Genomic DNA, 13,601 nt, shown 5'->3' with positions numbered 1-13,601 from the left:
TTGATAGTATATACAGCTAGCAATCGGAAGACATGGAGACCAAATTTCGGCAGTTTCTTTCTAACAATTCTGTTTTCCCCCAAAAATTCTTTAATATACCTATAACAATGCCCGTCTATAATATTGAACAACCATTCGTCTCCACTAGATTTGGCCGACTGGGGCTTGTTCCCCTGTTTCTATTCTCCTTTTAAATGAAGATATCAGGAATTAATGCATTTTTTTTCGTGCTTTTTCTCGTGGTGTAATTAGCAACATGTGCGGCTAGTATATTTTGAATTGGAATCCTCACAAGGGCATAGCTGATTACTTACGCTTCCAGCTTCCGAAGGAAAAAATATTGCACACCTCACTCATCAAAGCAGTCGTCTTACACAAAGCACACTAAAGAGTTTTGTGAACCTTTGAAAAGGAGTGAAACACAACAGTCTATGTGCCCCTCCGCCAAACATACGCCTGGGCAGACCGCAATCTGAGAACTTTTGTAGTAAAGTTAAATCCGTCAGTGGAGCCACCTGACCAACATGCTAACTGCTCCGCCGTCTGTGGAAAGAAAACTCCAAATTTGCTCTCAACTGAACTCTGGTCGATGATAATTTTTCACCACAAGGACTTAGTGATTATGTTCCTTCAGTTTTTAGTCATCCTAAAAATCGGGCTATATCAGGAATTTTCATATCCTCCACAGCGTTCTGTCATGATGTACAGGTAGCACGTCCTGCTAGCAATTGCGTACAAAGAATTCGAATCTGAGATAGTGCCTCACTAACTTTCCTGTTTTCTGCTACGAAAAAACCCTGTACAACTTATCTTTTTTTTATTTGTAACCTAGTATGGCATTGGATTCAAGGTCACTTGGCTGAGATGATTACTAAGGGCGTGATTCCAGCAGTTCAAGATACTTTGCTATCTTAAAAATCTTAGAAAGCTTAGGACAACATACTGTCCATTAAAGCAACGTGCTAATTATTTTATTATATTTCTCGAAAGACATTATGAGAGAAAGTTAGATAGTTTTTTTTTGGGGGGGGTAGGGCTGTAATAATATCCAGCTTGTCCTAGGAAATCAAGATCTAAAGTTTTTCCCATGAGCTATTCTTCATGTCGTGAAATATTCTTTCACTACAGCATCCCCAATGGTATATTCTATTAAATGATTTTTGGAGTTACCTTTGGAAGTGTTGTTTTGCTTTGGGGTAAGTTAACTCTGGAATTTACCGAATTTGAAAATTTTTAGAAATCCTTACGCTCATCGAAGCAGGAAAATAAATCTTCACTTGTGTTCTCGATAGGATTCGGATCACTTCCTTCTGCCAAAGTGCTAACCATGTACTTTCTAACAGAGGCAACGGACGAAATAGATTATTCTTTCACATTCTGTGTAACTAGAAAGGCGAGTGGAGAGAGGCACACATAAATCCAGGTCAAGACGGTTGGTTCAGTTTAATTATGGCAAAATACACTAAGTTATCTGCCTAAGGAGAGATACTTTCTTGCAGGACTTTCTCAGGAAAACTGGCTCTTATGCACTTACATATCGGGAAAATCACGAAAACGTCCGCGCAGCCAGTCCGTTTGCCTACAGTCGAACCCAAAAAGAGTAGGGACAACCAATCTTCAGCGATTACTACTGCTACTGCTCTACTAATTCTACTGCTCGGCCGCAAGTAGGACCAACTAGTAAAGAGTTATCGTAGACTACACTTTTATTTCGAGAGCTATTGTACAAATCTTTTAGAAATTCTGGATCAGGAAACGTTTATAATCAACCATACCCTTACCGATTGCGTTGACAATGAAAGAGCTTACATCATAATACTTACAAAACAATTTCAGAATTCTATCCAATTTCACTGACATATAAAAATTTTCGATAATTTTCTATTTAACAAGATAGAAGCTACACAGATCTTCTATAAATCAATTCTTGTTACAATAATGGAAAATATTATAATTTTACTCTCCATAATAATTTGTTGTAAACTTATTCTGCACTCATATTGTACACAGGGCTTCTTAGGTAAGAGATCTTCGGGCTACGAAAAATTTCTTAGGAATAATTCCTGGAAGCAAAAAATCTCAGATACGCTATTTACACAAGAATGAATTTTTATTTTCCTCGCTGTAGAGTTATTATATATCCTCAGGTTATCTTAGCTATCACATTAGATTCTATATTTACAGCGAGCATATTACTAAGACTGTCAATATCCGTACTTCATAGAAATAAATAAATTGTGTTTCTGCTTTATCTTTTCATTTTATTTCTTTTCTTCTTAGGACATTTTGTTTTTTCGCAACAATTTCTTCGGTTATATAAAAGCAATGCATTGTCGGTTTGAATATTATAAAAAAAAAAAAATCTGATGTGGGCACAACAGGACTTCCTTGTATGGCCTATTAAGTTACATACATTTTTCGCTCGCTGCATTTCATTTAAACATATTTCCTCGAATTTCATCAGAGATATATTTCTCATTCAATTAGTTCAGTTCTCCCTTTGCGATAAAGCAAAAATACACACACACACACCAAAAAAAAAAAAAAAAAAAAAAAAAAAAAACTCAAAACATCTTCCTTAAAAATTGTAAAATACGGGAAAATATAAAGCTACAAATATAATTAAAATAGTTTAAAATTAAAATTGAAAGTTCGCATTTGGTCTCACTTGGCAAAAAGACATTGAAGATGCAGAAACCGACTTCATTCCCTATTCTACTGAGTTTCAAATATAAACAATTGGCGGTGCGTTAGGCTTAACTCAAACTTTTGAATTGTTGATAATTCTACAATTATTGCATGCAGATTAACTAAATGCATAAAAGCCTTAACTGGAATATAAAAAATTTCATAATTCAATCACATTTAAAGCAAAAAATGTAGAATTTACTAACATATAAGACTAAAAATGTAAGCCTACCGAGGCAGGTAGCAGAATGGGACTATATACAAGATTCTACGATTTATATACGGTTTGAGTTGCTGATCCGTGAATAGCGGTAGCTATTTTTTGTTAATTTTAAATTGCAGAATATTAGGTGTAGTTTAATAAACCTTTTCTCTTTGGTTTACCTTTTATCCGCATTCCTGAAGTTTAATTTAGACTTGAAATTAGCTGTAAAAATGATAATTCGAAGATTAAACCAACTAATTAGGTTTAACTTTACACACACATTAAACAAAGGGATACATGTAAATTGCGTGTAATGAAAATTTAGCTTATATTGATACATAGAATGGTGGAATCACACGTGTTTACTTTTATTATGCTTTTTAATCTATCTTGTAAGTATCTTATTTGTTGTTTTTTATTTACATAATATATTTCCTTATTTGCATAAATTGGCTTTGCGAATTCAGTATTAAATATACAGCGCACAATTCATTTCTTTTTGCTGTGTAAATGTTCTCCTTTTCTACTGGCGTATCTTCTTTAACTTTCACTATGTATTTACTTCTGACATCAGCTCTTTGAATTACAAAGAACGGATTATGTCTTGCTTAACTTTTGACCTTTCATCATATAAAATCTCGAAATAAATAAGGCAAGTAACTCATAATTTCGCCTAAACGGGCAAAATATATAACCTTTACCCTTTACATTTTAGCTGCTTGGACTTGAATGACCTTTTAATAAAGATGTGGTTTATTTATGCTGCGTTTCTTTAGAACTTTGACATTTATATCATTTTTGAAATTTATATGGTTCTGAGAATGATAAATAATTTATTCACGATGTATTTTGGTATTACCCTTCGAATGTGATACTTGCTGACATATGAGGTACCTAATTTGGTATATGCGATGCTTTGATGGATGCTTAGGGCCACGCCTGTGTTCGCGACTCACTTGGGAATTGTTAACATGCAACATTTAACTCTGCTGAGGTAACTGAACTTAATCTGATGAGATCCTCATATTCTCAGATTAAACGTCCAATAAAATAAATGAGACTTATATAAATGCTTATTATGAATTCAGTGACGTGCGTCTCTTAATAAGTTTATTCATTTAATAGTAAACTGAAATCAAAACTATCTCCTAAAGAAGAAAATAATCAGTAAGGATTAAATTACAACAATTTTCAAACAATATTTTTATTTTGTATTCGCATTTTACGCTGTGCTTTAAATTTTCTGATCAGAAACTATTAAAACATTTTAGACATTACGTTTCTTAAAATATATGTTATTTCCTTTCGAGAAAAAAACCATAAAAAATTAGAAAACAAATTCGGAAAATCTTCAGATTTTATACTGCGCCCAAAAGGGATGTTTTACTTCCCTGTACGAAGTAAAGGAATTATTGTTTCATTTACAGACACATACAAGTTTCGAGCGCATTTGGGCTAAGGCAGATTTGGGCTAAAAACATTTAAATACGTCATATCTTTAGCATTTTCGACAAGACTGTCTTGCGCTCTGGAGAGAAAAATATTTTATTTATTACATGTTGTCACTGTTCACTTTAGAATCGTTGAGTTTTTTAATCAAAAATTCATTCTTGTTTTTTAAAAAAGCTTAACAAAAAAGTTTTAAAAAGTTAACTTTTAAAAACATTTTACAAAATACGAAGTAGATAATAAAATAAATTCGAAATTTCATTTTCGGGCTTCCAGGTGCTTATACTCGGATGAAAGGTTACGTTATTCACAGTATGATGACTCTAGATACCGTTGTTGTTTTCCTATAATGCGTGAAATATACATATTACTTTCATGCAGATTGTTTATTATTTATTTTCTTTAAATAGAATACAGGACGATAATAATTAGTGGTAACAATTTGAAAAGTGAAACGGACTTTTATAGTTATTCAACGTAAAATCAACTTTTGAAACTAACAGCCCTTCATCGCTTAACGGCATTTGGGCTAACAATTGCATATTTATATATCCTAAAATAAATATGGATAAAATATTTTTGTTAAGGCATTTATACATATTTACATTATATTATTAAGTAAGATCAGATCAGTTTCGCAAAAAAATTAAACGAATAAAATTTTGAAAAAAAAAAAAAAAAAATCTGAATTCACACGTAATTTGCCATTTTTGTACATTATATCATTGTCGGTTGCAGCCTTTGTCATAACGAACAACGATGCTTGGGATAAGCTTTTCTTAGAACCGTGCCGCCAATGATGATAGCCAATTACTCGCGATGTTTTTCACTTTCACTTCTCTATCAGTGGCTTCCATATCTTCACGCCATTTGCTCAAACCTCCGTTTTGCGTGAATTTGAGGATGACCCATCAAAATGTCATTGATTACAGATGGACGATCAGAACGCATTTCGTCATGGACCTATTACAGATCTTCCTTGAATAATCTAATCCGTTTTCACCTTTTACTACCACTCATTGCATTTTAAATGTACACTGCGAAAAAAAAGGACAGTTCTTTATCTCCCGTTCTACTAGGCCGATTCACGAAATTCAACTTGCGTTTTTCATTTCTCGAAAGCGCAACCTAGGTTATGTATTAGATTTATACATAGCATCGTTCTAATATAGGTATTTTGACACAAAATCGAACTTTTTCTGAAATGACATGACACTTGTTTTTCCATATTTCGATTCTACGACTCAAATTACGCCAAACTACCTTACGACTCAAATTACGCCAAACTAAATTTGTAAAAATCGTACGAGTAGGTTTTAAAAAATTAGCTCTCAAAATTTTAGCTCCTCAATGTTAATTGAGTTTGGTATATATTTCTTAATCTCTCTTTTTTATTACTTATTTGATTCTTCCTTTCACATTTCAAAATTTATGTTCATTCCAAATAAAATTCGCCTGTTTTTATGATTTATTTTTTTAATTTGTATTGTTAAATAATATTTATAAATTTTTCTAAAAGTAACTTGAATTTTAAATATAAAATGTTTGCCATCTTCTTAAAATAGATGCATTTCTAGACACACATGCAAAAAATCAGAGTTTTTTATTCAAAATTTCCAAAGATATACGTGAATTTATATATTGGCCCGTTTTGACATTTGGCATATTTGTTGAAAGCGATAAAAAATAAAATCTGTTTTAGACACTTTGCTAAAATTATTTGAAAATAAGAATGTCACTTTTTTTCCGCTCATGCACAATATAAAAAAATAGAAAAGGAGTGCCCTTTTTTCTTGGCCCGGCATAATAGAAGGGAAAGGAAAATTGGTTGCTATATATTAAAAGGTGCGCCAAGTGAATTACCTTGGCACAAATTGAAAACATTGCACCAAGATAAATTTTTGAATTTCTCCGTAAATTTCGCCCCACAGTTCACAAAATTCAAAATCTAGGCATAATTTCAGTGATAGAATCGAAATATGGAACACAATTGTATGTTATTTCAGAAAAAGTCCCATTTTATGCCCCCGTTTCTTCTTTTTTCTAGTTACAGTACTATTGCGTGCGTGCAGGTTCGTATTAGACTGAATGCACAAGTCTGATAGCAGATTAATAAAAATTTATATTTATTAAAAGAAATATTTCAGAACTCTGAAATTTTTTCGCAGAAATATTCGTACAAATATTCACAATATCACATCGTATAATCAGTAGTTATGCATCAAACAAGTAAGAAGATTCAACGCAACTCAATGCAAAGCGCATCTAAAGAGAAAGCTAACTCAGATATCTCAGTTCACGCAAAACTCAACAACTCGCAACAACAATAAAAGCAACTGAATTCAGGTGCTCTCTCCGGCCTTTTATAGTTTTCAACCAGCCACGAGATATTTCTAGTACTTTCTGTTTCTCAAAATTACTGGACAGCAAAAAAAGTGTGGAATTACGGTTACAGCTAGCGTAGTGGTCAATTACATTTATACAATTTCAATACGTGTTGCGGTGACACAGGGATTGGAGCAAATGTCGCCAAATTTGGCGACTTTTGGGAAGTTCTCATTCGATTTGGCAACAAAATAAGTCTCCAAAACAGTTGTCAGCTTGGCGATATTTCGCCAAATTATCGAGATACCTATCAATTTTAAATATCCTTGCTCCTGTAGTCTTTCTTTTCTTACATAGCTTTCTCCTATAATTTGTCTCGCGCTACATTACACAGAAAAATACAACAATTTTACTTATAATTCTATTAAAATTACCTATCTAAGTACAAAATTCGTAACAATATTTTTCATCGGTTTGATATTGTTGGGTTCTATGGGTTCGTGGATTTGGAGTAATTGACGAAAACACTTGATGCAGAATCAAAACATAATTTATTTGAAAGTACCGTGAAGAATTTCAAAGACATGTTTACAGTCATCGAAAAAACTGCGATAAACACGCTTAAACAATCAGCAACACAGCCACAACGGCTACAACGGTGAAGACAGCTTTACGGCAATGCATTAAAGTATAACTCCCGACTTGGTCTATCGCTATCAAGCTAACCTCTGAACTCTACTACTGAAATCAAAATACTCTCTTACTCCGGGTACAGGCTGGGTATATGTATCCTTTGATATACCTTCGAGATCATTCTCGGGAAAACCGGTAAGAATTCGTTCTAGAATGTTCTCGCTCCATCTATAGCATATTGCCAAATGTCGCCAAATGGGCGATTTCACGCCAAATCTGGCAACCCTGTCTTTCCTTGATATTTTTTGGCATTTTATTTTAATAATTCAGAGTTGTTTTCCTTATTTTTAATTCGCAGAACTAGATTTTAGTTGAAATGTCCTGCATTTACATCTCATATTGTTAACCATAACACATCATGAGACAGAGCAACACAATGAGTGCTAATTATGATGAGGAGTTTTGCTTCTACTTATGATACGCATTGTTAGATGCGACAAGAAATTAATGGCAAAATGGATGTTTAAGTCTCACAGTATATCGATATTCATTTAGGAATTTAGGACATTAGTTCCCCCGGCAACGTGAAACAAACATCTATAATCTGTACTTTTAAATGTCAGCAGCTTGTTTGCACACATATTCAATTTTAATCGTAAGGGCAAATGTACATGGACATCTCGCGTGGTAACCTCGAATATTAACGTGATGTGTAACAGCGGCACTTTAGGAATGTATAAATACACGCACATTAAATAAATTTCTGAGTGATAAAACTCTTTAAAATTCTTAGAAATATCCATTGAATTTATTATGTTTTAGAGAATCTTTCTGTTTTTAATTTTAAAATTTATAATTGATGTTAGTCCTTATTTTGTTGTTGTTAGGAAACTGCCGTAAAATCTTAATGACTTTTCGAAATGACAGTTCATATGATATTAATATAAAATAGTACATGTTTCATACAAATAAGTGATAATAAAAATTTTATTAAAAACTTGCATAAATAAGAGCTTTTGGATCAGAAATTCTATCTTGTTTTGTGTATTTACGTAAAACAACTTAAAATTTGGATTTAATCAAAACGTGGCTTCTCATATATGAATTTTAGATTCGTTCTCATAAAATGTCCACGGCGCAGTGAATAATTATAGGTACGTGATAAATTTAGAGTAAACTGCATGCGTTTCACGTTTCGCATTTATTGCATCTATTTAACATGTGACCTCGAACCGAAGCTCATTAGCTACAGCATGGCAAACCGTTTTTGATGAGAAAGCAAATATTAAGACCCTATTTGAGGTGTGCGCGAATGCCGTTATCTTCGAAACTACAAATGTTACAATCAATCTAAATGCATCATTAGATAGATGAAACAGCACATTATGAAGCACACACGCACAAAAAAACAAAAGTAAGTATTGGACAATAGCGCAATTTTGGTGAAGCCAAAGATCCGTGCGCATGCGCGACCGTGTGTGAATGCCAAGGCCATCTGATTGACAGTCACTCGTAGACAGTTAGTGTTTACTGTATTTTATTTTATTTTATTTCGCCAAACTAGTGGTGTTGCGGTTTATAGCACTTCGACGAGTATATAGGAGATTGTGTACCAACAAAATTTATAGTTGATATTTATTCTTGATTGTGATATTTCTGTGGTTGATACAATTTTTAATGGGCAGTCAAAATTTATTCTAACATCCGTATATATTCAACCAACTGTTAGAAGATTTGAAGAGGTTCTTGTTTAGTGTATCGATGAAATATTCTGAGACTATTTTATTGATCGATCACGTGTTTACTGTAGAGAAAGATGTTCCTGTTATCATGATGGGAGATTTCTGTGTAGACGTCAAACGAAATGAAAAGGCGTTTGATTTTATGAAACACTCTTTTAATTTCAGTATGGTGCCAAGCAACTATCCAAGCACATTTAATAATTCATTTATAAACTTAACATTTACTAGGAATATACATGCAGACATATAAAATTAGGTATCTTATTTCTCATATCATAAAACAAGGGTTGAGTTTTGGTCAGGACACTGGTACATGCATTGGTCATTTTACTTTAAAGCATTATTCGATTCGTTACAGAATTGCGGACCTGCTAGTTTAAGACAACTGGTAGAGCTGGCACAAGCAACTTATACTGCAGATTTATAAAGTAAGTTTGGAATTTAGCGTAATAATTGGCAGAATCACCTCTGCGGGAAAAGGAAAGGGAAAATACTAAAAAAAAAAAAAAAAAAAAAAAAAAAAAAGGATATCTCATTATGCAATAAATAGTTTTGATGTAAATGCAAAAATGCAACGTAAATAAAAAAAATCTGATGTCTACACCACGTGACTTCCTTGTACGGAATATTAAATAATTCGCAATTTTCCTGCATTTCATTTAAACATATTGAATTAGAACTTAATGAATTATGAAATAAATCCACCTCGTCAATAAAGAATAAACCACAATAGAATAAATGCACTCTTTAAATTTCACTATATTTGTTTACCATAGCGACACTTCGGTGCTAGGTTCACTTAACAGCATTACATCTCATTCATTTTATAACTCAGAGTGCACAAAAATTGTATCATCTGAACGAATAACCACAAGTTCTATTCAATAGTATAATAAATCTAAAACGATATATAAAAAAAATTAAACAAGAAAAAATAAACAGTTTTTCATAGACGATTTCGCGCCGCTTACCTAATGCGCATGAGCAACAACAAACAAAAATTGTTGATAATTCCACAATTATTGCATGCAGGTTACCTAAAGGCATAAAAACTTTAACCGAAAGATAAAAACAACACAGTTCAATCATTTTTAAAATCAAAAAGACACAATTTACAAATATATAAGAATAAAGAAACTGAGCTCACTGAGCCGAGTAACAGAGTGGGTATATATATATGCATGTATTTATATACTTTTGTTGATGCCGATTGCAACCAAAATACGAGGTGCACATCTATATAGCAGTCTTATTTACAAAATTTCAACATTCTGAGGATACTCGTTTTTGAGTTATGCAAGATAAATACGTACGTACGTACAGACGCCGGAAAAAAATCTCTTCAGAAATCAGTTTAAATCAGTTTTGTAATTTTTTGGGGAAAAAAAGGGTCCTTTATTTTGTCCTTACGTACAGATGTCAAGCAAAAACATTTTTGAATTGTATTCGATAGCCGCCAAAATGTATGTTTTCGTTGAAACATGATACCCAAAATTTTTCTCGATAACAATACCTCCTTTTTACACTTCGTACAAGGAAGTAAAAAGATCTGATGCGTACACCACATAACTTCCTTGTAATTACTATACGCATTTTTTCTTAATAATTATTATACGCATTTTTTCTTCCTTATTAAATTATACACATTTTTTCTTGCATTTCATTTAAATTTATTGGATTGAATTAAACCTACTTCGTCGATAGCGCATAAATAACAAAAGAATAAATGCACTCTTTAAAATTCGCTAGATTTGTTTACCATATGGACACTCTGGCATTAGGTTCACTTACAATCGTTACATTTCGTTCATATTATAACTCAGAACGCACAAAATTTATATCATTTGAAAAATTATCTAATCGTTGCCACATGTTCTATTCAAATACTATAAAAAATCTAAAACGACGAGTAAAAAAATTAAGCAAAAAAAAAAAAAAAAAAAAAAGGTTTTCACTGACGTTTCAGTATTTCTCATTCAATTAATTCAGTTCTCCCTTCGTGACCAGGCAAAAATGCATAAAATCTCAAAATATCTATATTAAAAATTACGAAGTAAATGTCAAATACTTATTTCCTCGAATAAATTCCAGAATGAATTAAGCGTGATTTAATTCGCAATAATAAAAGAAGGCGTTATCTTTGTTGTTGCGAAGCTTAGTTTCTCTAGATTGGCAACAAATCCGCTATTCTGTTAAGTTTCAAATACAAACAAACATGGTCGCCATGGCAAAAATAATTAGGATTAGCCGCACTTAAACAACTTTTAAATTGTTTGTAATTCTACAAATATTGCATGCAGATTTACTAAAGGCTTAAAAACTTTAACCGGAGGGTAAGAACAATATAATTCAATTATTTAAAAGCAAAAAATGCACAATTTACAAACATATAATAGTAAAGAAACTGAGATCCCTCAGCTGAGTAAACAGAGTGTATATATATATATATATATATATATAGTTGTGATGCGGCCGATTGCAACCAAATAACGAGGTGCACATCTGCATGTCCTATATACAAAATTTCAACGTTCTGAGACTACTCATTTATGATTTACGCGAGATATATACGTACAGACGCCACGAAACATTCTCTTCAGAATTCATTTTAAATCAGTTTTATAACTTTTTTTGGGGGAAAGAGTCCTTTATTGTGTTCTTACGTACAGATGTCACGCAAAAGCGTCGTTAAATTACATTCGATAGCGGTGAAAATGGATATTTTCGTTGAAATATGATGCCTGAAATTTTTTGCGATTGCAATACATCCTTTCTACTTCGTACAAGGAAGTAAAAAAATCTATATTTCACTCTTCGCAGTTCGGTACTTCAGCAAAGTACAAACAGTTTACTTTTGAAGTAGCTTTCAACTAAAATAAAGTTTTGGGTAACGTAAGTGAAAACGACATGAAATTACTGGGTACGGATGAACCTAGGCCAACTTTCCCCGAATGTTTTTGGTCTGCTTTTACTTCCTTGTACGAAGTAAAAAGGAAGTATTGTAATCGAAAAAACTTCAGGCATCATATTTCAAAGAAAATGTTCATTTTGACCGCTATTGAATGCAATTTAAGGATATTTTTGCGTGACACCCGTATGTAAGGGCAGAATAAAGGACTCTTTTCCTCCCAAAAAATTATAAAACTGATTTAAAATGAATTCTGAAGAGCATATTTCGTGGCGTCTGTGCGTACGTACGTACGTATCTCGCATACGTCAAAAATGACTAGTCTTATATATTTGTAAACTGTGCATTTTTTGCTTTAAATATGATTGAATTCTGTTGTTTTATCTTCCGGTTAAAGTTTCTACGCCTTTAGTTCACCTGCATGCAATAATTGTGGAATTATGAACAATTTAAAAATTTTTAAGTGTGACTAAGCCTAATTTTTGGTTACCATTGCAGCCATGTTTGTTTACATTTGAAACTTAAAAGAAGAGTGGATTTGTTGCCAATCTAAAGCAACTAAGCTTCGCAACAACTACAAAGTAGCGTCTTCTTTTATTATTGCGAATTAAATTATGCTTAATTCACTCTGGAATTATCATTTAAGTTTTTAGTTTGTTTTTCCGTTGAAACTGTAGTTTTAATTGTAAAAATTGTTTTTTTAATTGTTTTAACTCTACTTGGTGTTTTATGTTTTTTCATATCTTTTAAATTTTAATGAAAATATTTTGAAATTTTATATATTGTTGCCTTGCCGCGAAGTGAGAACTGAATTAATTAGTAGCGCATGGGCATTAGGTAAGCGGCGCAAAATCGTCTGCGAAAAACTGTTTCTGTTTCATTTGTTTAATTTCTTTTATATATCGTTTTAGATTTATTATAGTATTTGAACAGAACTTGTGGTCATTCTTTCAGATGATATAATTTTTGTGCACTTTGAGTTATAAAATGAATGAAATGTGATGCTGTTAAGTGAACCTTCCGCCGAAGTATTGCTATGGTAAATAAATATAGCGAATTTTAAAGATTGCATTTATTGTGGTTTGTGGTTTGAGGTTTTTGTTATAATTTTTTGTAACTTCTGACAGACTGAGTAATTTTTGTTATACTGTGATACTCTAATGAGTGTTAAAGCATCCATCGTAAGTTGAAAGTTAATGGATTATAATCTAACGAAAAGACTAATTTTTCCAAGATAAATCTAAACAACATATATCAAGCATAAACGTGGAAATCGCTACAAAGGCTTTTGACAGATTTTATATAAAGCCTCATAATTCTTTAATCTGTTCTCAAACTACTATCCTTTCATTCAATATTAGAACTATATATTCCTGAGAACCTTGGAGAATGGTTTTCAGAAATGTTTTGAATGCTGATAAGTTATACTTTTATGCTTATATGATATACTAGTCTCATGATGAGAAAAGTAAATTTAATTTATCGATGTTTAATTTTCTAAAAAGGACTGAAACATTGTGAGGTTATGCGATCTCATAGCTAGCAGATAAAAATTGCGAACACTTCTGACGATCGAAAGATATATATAAAGTATCCTTACAAGAGCCTACTAAGGTAAGCTAACATTAATTAAAAGATTAATAAGATTAAT

At 32.2% G+C, this 13,601-nt stretch overlaps 1 protein-coding gene across 1 annotated transcript in view; it reads right to left on the bottom strand.

The window, feature by feature from the left end:
- The window catches only part of LOC118189676 (proto-oncogene tyrosine-protein kinase receptor Ret-like), a 476,686-nt gene that overhangs the window by 163,651 nt on the left and 299,434 nt on the right, over nucleotides 1–13,601 (bottom strand). The gene's annotated exons all lie outside the window — the stretch shown is intronic.

The sequence above is a fragment of the Stegodyphus dumicola genome, chromosome 1 (genome assembly GCF_044657685.1).
Source record: "Stegodyphus dumicola isolate Sdum_Otavi_A_Nest chromosome 1, ASM4465768v1".
NCBI lineage: Eukaryota > Metazoa > Arthropoda > Arachnida > Araneae > Eresidae > Stegodyphus > Stegodyphus dumicola.
Note: the sequence above shows the minus strand (reverse complement) of the source record. Positions and strands in the feature narration are given on the sequence as shown.